This window comes from Podarcis pityusensis (genome assembly GCF_964106645.2).
Source record: "Podarcis pityusensis genome assembly, chromosome: 14".
In the NCBI taxonomy this organism is placed as follows: domain Eukaryota; kingdom Metazoa; phylum Chordata; class Lepidosauria; order Squamata; family Lacertidae; genus Podarcis; species Podarcis pityusensis.
This window is the reverse complement of record NC_138039.1, coordinates 42547445-42553899: the sequence shown is the minus strand read 5'-3', so window position 1 is coordinate 42553899 and position 6455 is coordinate 42547445.

Here is a 6455-nt window from a genome sequence, read left to right as displayed (position 1 = left end):
ATTTATTGGTGTGTGTTTTTCTTTTTGCAAATTGACCCAAGAAAAAAATAAAATGAAACTGGGATTAAGGAGTTTTCTCAGGACGTTATAGGGCATGGCATGTGTACTGTGTGCCATTGGGGTGGCGGGGGCAGCACTCGCCCTTCTTCTCATAGGAAATGCTATGCATGGGGGGTTGGGGACAAAAATCGGGAGACCAAGGAGAGCCAGTAGCAGGGGACCGAGAAATGTCCCTATTTTCATCTGTGGAGTGTTGGAGGGTATGTGGGAAGAGACCGACCATCGCTGCCATTCCATTTGCCTTTTGCTGTGGGCAGCCTCCTCTGGAGTAAGGATATGAGACCCTGCTATCTTCCACCTAGCTTGGCAAGAGGACCCCTGCCCTCTGAACTGTATTTAAGCCAGGATCCTTGCAGACCAAGAAGACCAGTACAGTGGTACCATGGATTAAGTACTTAATTCGTTCTGGAGGTCCGTTCTTAACCTGAAACGGTTCTTAACCTGAAGCACCACTTTAGCTAATGGGGCCTCCCACTGCTGCCGCACAGCCGGCACACGATTTCTGTTCTCATCCTGGGGCAAAGTTCTTAACCTGAGGTACTATTTCTGGGTTAGTGGAGTCTGTAACCTGAAGTGTATGTAACCTGAAGCGTATGTAACCCGAGGTACCACTGTACCAGAAACTTTATTGTCAGTTAACGCTCGTTTTGCTTTGCATTTGTGTACTTAAACCGAGATTGGGCATTTGTTTTTTGTTAGGTAATGATTGAAATTACCCTGTGTTTGACATGCTCTATATTTCATATAAGGGACACGGGTGGTGCTGTGGGTTAAACCACAGAGCCTAGGGCTTGCTGATCAGAAGGTCAGCGGTTCGAATCCCCACAACGGGGTGAGCTCCCATGCCTCAGTCCCTGCTCCTGCCAACCTAGCAGTTCAAAAGCACATCAAAGTACAAGTAGATAAATAGGTACCGCTCTGGCAGGAAGGTAAACGGCGTTTCCGTGCGCTGCTCTGGTTTGCCAGAAGCTGCTTAGTCATGCTGGCCACATGGCCTGGAAGCTGTACACTGGCTCCCTTGGCCAATAAAGCGAGATGAGCACCGCAACCCCAGAGTCGGCCACGACTGGACCTAATGGTCAGGGGTCCCTTTACCTTTATATTTCATATAGTTTGATGTTTTGAATGTTTGCTGTAAGATAAAGCAATTTAAACAAAATAGTAGATAAGGACAGACGATTTTACAGTGGTGCCCCGCAAGACGAATGCCTCGCAAGACAGAAAACTCGCTAGACGAAAGGGTTTTCCATTTTTTGAGCTGCTTCGCAAGACGAATTTCCCCATGGGCTTGCTTCGCAAGACGAAAAACAAAAACGTCTTGCAAGTTTGTTTCCTTTTTCTTAACACCGTTAATACAGTTGCGACTTGACTTTGAGGAGCAACTCACAGAACGCGGTGTGGTAGCCTTTTTTGAGGTTTTTGAAGACTTTGGTGATTTTTGAAGCTTTTCCAAAACTTCTTTTAAACTTTTAAAACTTTTTGGGGGTTTTTTGGATTTTGGGTTGGGGTGTTTGGAATTCAAGGACTTGGTGTTGGGGAGGGGTTTGCAAGAATCTGGAAGCTTGTGTTTTTTTTCCCTGCATTTCTATGATTTTCTGTGACCATTGGGCCACTCTGCTGTTTTTTTAAAAAAATTCTGGATTTGAATTTCTGTGTGGTGGGTGGCTGGGGGGACAGTTGGGGAGGGGTTTGCAAGAATCTGGAAGCTTGTGTGGTTTTTTTCTGCATTTTTATGATTTTCTGTGACCATTGGGCCACTCTGCTGTTTTTTTAAAAAAATTCTGGATTTGAATTTCTGTGTGGTGGGTGGCTGGGGGAACAGTTGAGGAGGGGGTTCTTCAGCAAGAAGCAAAGAGTGGAAGAGGAACCTTCTTCGAGTTGTCCCCCAGAGTCTTAGAAAATGTACTGTACACTTTGTTGATTTTTAAATGTTTTTCTGTCATGTTTAGAAACTTAATTTATTGTTCCTTCAATTTTTGAAATGCTCTTTACAGTATCTGTGACTTTAAAGAGCACTTAATAAACTCTTGTTGTACCAAATTTGGCTTTGTTTGGACTTTTTTTGACCATAGGAACGCATTAATTGAATTTCAATGCATTCCTATGGGATTTCGTGCTTCGCAAGACGAAAAATTCGCTAGACGAAAAAACTCGCGGAACGAATTAATTTCATCTTGCGAGGCACCACTGTACTATTTTGTTGAGATACATCTGGCATGAAACCAGTGACAGAGTTTTGGTTAACGAGAATTGTTCCTGGGCCAGAAAAAACACATCACAATTTCCCGCCGCATTGTTGCAACAACAGGAAAGAAGCATGTTTCATCCTTTCCTGGGATGGACTGACGATTGTCTGGTTAAGTTTAGACAGACAGGAGCAATTGCCCCCTGTAAAGGGGGGGCATTTGGGATGGCCCACCTTCAGAGACTAATGGAACCTGATGTGTTCCTAAATGCTCTGTGGGAATTTCCAGTGGAGAAGGTTGGCAGTCTGGTTGAAGCCTTTGTCTCGCTATGGAACGGTAAGATTAAGTGAGCGGTTGACACAATCTCTCCTGAATGCCCTCTATGGCATTTTGGAGCTTGAGCAGCCCCTTAGTATTCTGAGTAGCTCTGGGTTATGAAACATGCCTGATCAAATGATGCATGATTTCCCGCTTGGACTACTGCAATGCGCTCTACGTGGGGCTACCTTTGAAGGTGACCCGGAAACTACAACTAATCCAGAATGCAGCAGCTAGACTGGTGACTGGGAGTGGCTGCCAGGACCACATAACACCAGTCCTGAGAGATCTGCATTGGCTCCCAGTACGTTTCCGAGCGCAATTCAAAGTGTTGGTGCTGACCTTTAAAGCCCTCAACGGTCTCGGCCCAGTATACCTGAAGGAGCATCTCCACCCCCATTGTTCAGCCCAGACACTGAGGTCCAGCTCCGAGGGCCTTCTGGCGGTTCCCTCACTGTGAGAAGAGAAGTTACAGGGAACCAGGCAGAGGGCCTTCTCAGTAGTGGCACCTGCCCTGTGGAACGCCCTCCCACCAGATGTCAAAGAGAAAAATAACTACCAAACGTTTAGAAGACATCTGAAGGCAGCCCTGTTTAGGGAAGTTTTTAATGTTTGATGTACAGTGGTACCTCAGGTTACATACGCTTCAGGTTACAGACTCCACTAACCCAGAAATATTACCTCAGGTTAAGAACTTTGCTTCAGGATGAGAACAGAAATTATGCAGTGGCGGCACGGCAGCAGCAGGAGGCCCCATTAGCTAAAGTGGTGCATCAGGTTAAGAACAGTTTCAAGTTAAGAACGGAGCTCCAGAACGAATTAAGTACTTAACCCGAGGTACCACTGTATTTATCGTGTTTTTAATATTCTATTGGGAGCCTCCCTGAGTGGCTGGGGAAACCCAGCCAGATGGGCGGGGTATAATTTTTTATATATTATGATTATGATTATTTGTATTATTACTACTTATATTACTACATCTAAGTGGTGTGCGTCTCACTCAGAAGCAGAGGTGTACCTAGGGGCTGACCAGGTCGGCCCCCACCAAGGGTACAGGACCAGGGAAGCACAAAAAATTCATCTTCACTCTGCCTGTGTGGTGTAGTGGTTAAGAGCGGTAGACTCGTAATCTGGGGAACCGGGTTCACGTCTCCGCTCCTCCACATGCAGTGGCTGGGTGACCTTGGGCCAGTCACACTTCTTTGAAGCCTCTCAGCCCCACTCACCTCACAGAGTGTTTGTTGTGGGGGAGAAAGGGAAAAGAGAATGTTAGCCGCTTTGAGACTCCTTCGGGTAGTGATAAAGCGGGATATCAAATCCAAACTCCTCCTCCTCCTCCTCCTCTTCTTCTTCTTCTTCTTCTTCTTCTTCTTCTGCCTCATACTGGCTAGGAGCCTGTTGGCCCATCTGTGCATTCCCTAGGCTGCTCCTCCACTGCTTTGGGTGGCCGGGCGAGGTGCGCAGTCTCCTCTGGGCATCTCAGCAGAGGAATCTGGTCCCTGGCATGGGCCATCACAACAGTCCTGTGGGGCCCCTACCCAGTCGGCCAGCGGCGCTATTAGAAGTGTGAGTGGAGTATTCAGTGGGGCTTGGAGGGAAGAAAGACGGAGAGTGTAGGTGAGAGTTGCAGGAGGAGGGAAAAGGAAGAGAGGGAGGAGGCAGAAGGGAAAGCAGTGTGCAGAGGGAGGGAGGAAAGTAGGGCGGCAGGCAGGCAGATGGACTGATGGAGGAGGAGAAGGAGGCGATTGGGAGGTGGAGCAGAGCAGACCTGACCCCAATGACTGCTGAGGAAGTCACTGGTGGAGAGTGGAAGAAGAAGAAGAAGAAGAAGAAGAAGAAGAAGAAGAAGAAGAAGAAGAAGAGGAGGAGTTTGGATTTGATATCCCGCTTTATCACTACCCAAAGGAGTCTCAAAGCGGTTAACATTCTCCTTTCCCTTCCTCCCCCACAACAAACACTCTGTGAGGTGAGTGGGGCTGAGAGACTTCAAACAAGTGTGACTGGCCCAAGGTCACCCAGCAGCTGCATGTGGAGGAGCGGGGAAGTGAATCTGGTTCACCAGATTACGAGTCTACCACTCTTAACCACTACACCACACTGGCTCACAGGCAACCGAAAGCAAACTTTTTGCACTTCTGGTCCATGGTCTTTCCTGGTTTCGGAGGTGCTGGTACATCTCCTTGCCAAGGGTCCAAGGGCTGTGGGTGGGTGCCAATACAGCTCCTTGCATGGGTGCATGGCAGCCTAAGTACATGTTTGCTCAGAAACCAGTTGAACGTTGGCTAGAGCACAGAATCGTGCCTACCATGTGGCTATATGAGCTGCAAAAAAGGGGGCTGATTTTGCAGCTTGCATTGCATCCTCTAGTAGCTGGCTGGCAGAAGAACATCACCTGGAGTCCATTATTCCATATTCTAGTGCTTTACCAGTTGCACTGGCTCCCAGTGGAGTATTGGGTCAGGTTTAAGGTGTTGGTTTCGACCTTTAAAGCCCTTTGTGGCTTAGGGCCCTCGTATTTACCAAACCGCCTCTCCTGGTATGCGCTGCAGAGGACCTTAAGGTCCATGAATAATCATAGTTTACAGGTCCTGGGCCCTAAGGAAGTCAGATTATCCTCCACCAGGGCCAGGGCCTTCTCAGTGATGGCTCCAACCTGGTGGAATTCTCTGTCCCATGAGACCAGGGCCCTGCAGGATTTAACCTCCTTCTGCAGGGCCTGTAAGACAGAGCTATTCTGCCTTGCTTTCAACTTGAACTTAGCCTGATCTTTCATTCCCCTTCCTTCCCTCCCCCTGACCTTTTTATGAAGATTACCCGCCCTGGGATCCCACAGCTAATTCCCCCCTGGTCTCCTCGCTGGCCCAGATAGGACTGATTTAGCCAGCTAGCCCTGGTGATCATCTAATGTTTATTGGATGGATTTCCCCCCTAAACTGATTTTTGAATTTATCATTATTTACGTTTTATATTGTATTTTATGCTGTTTTTGTTGCATCAATTAAGTGTTTTATTTTTGTTGTTAGCCGCCCTCAGCCCGGTTTTTCTGAACCGGGAAGGACGGGGTATAAATAAAAAATTATTATTTATTATTATTAGTAGTAGTAGCTATTGTGACCTTATCTCTGAACTGACTCTCTTCAGCTAGATATGTGTTACATGTGTGCATATCTTCAGTAAAATGAAATCTCCTTTTATCTATGGATTGTTCCCCCCGGCCCCCCTTGCAAATTGCAAAGCGTGTGTGGGGAGGATGATTTCCATCAGGATTATGATTTGGGAGCTATGCTTCTAATGGAAATTGCGCCCCCCCCCCGCCATGCCCAAGATTGCATTTTAAAGCCCATTGACAGGGTTGCAAGCAATGCAATTAACATAGCGTGTAAGTAAGGCTGAGAGATTGTGACTTGAATTTGAACTCATGTCTCCTTGTGTTTAGTCTGATATTCACAGGTGGCCTACAGTTCTCATCGTCTCCAGCCATTGGTCATGTTGGCTGGGACGGATGGAAGTTGGAGTCCCACAATCTTTGGGAGGCCAAAGACCACCCACTCCTGCTCTAACCACTGAACCACACTGGCTCTTATCCTTATGCCAATGCTGCAAAGTAGATTAGTATTGTTGCAAGCGTGGGCCCATCACGGCTAGCCTCAAATGGTGCCCCTTTCACAGAAGCTGATGTCAACACTCTGGGGCCCCATGTAATTTAGTTTGCCAAAGCCCCATCTAGCAAGTTGGTGGTTGAGGTGCAATTCAAAAAGAAGAATTGCCAGATATTATTTTTAGCCAATGCGCTATGGCAATGGTTCCTAATTATCTAACTACTGTGGACTCCCTGTTTTGTAAAAGCTAAACTATGGACCTGCTGCTTTTGATTTTCTTTATATCTCTTTG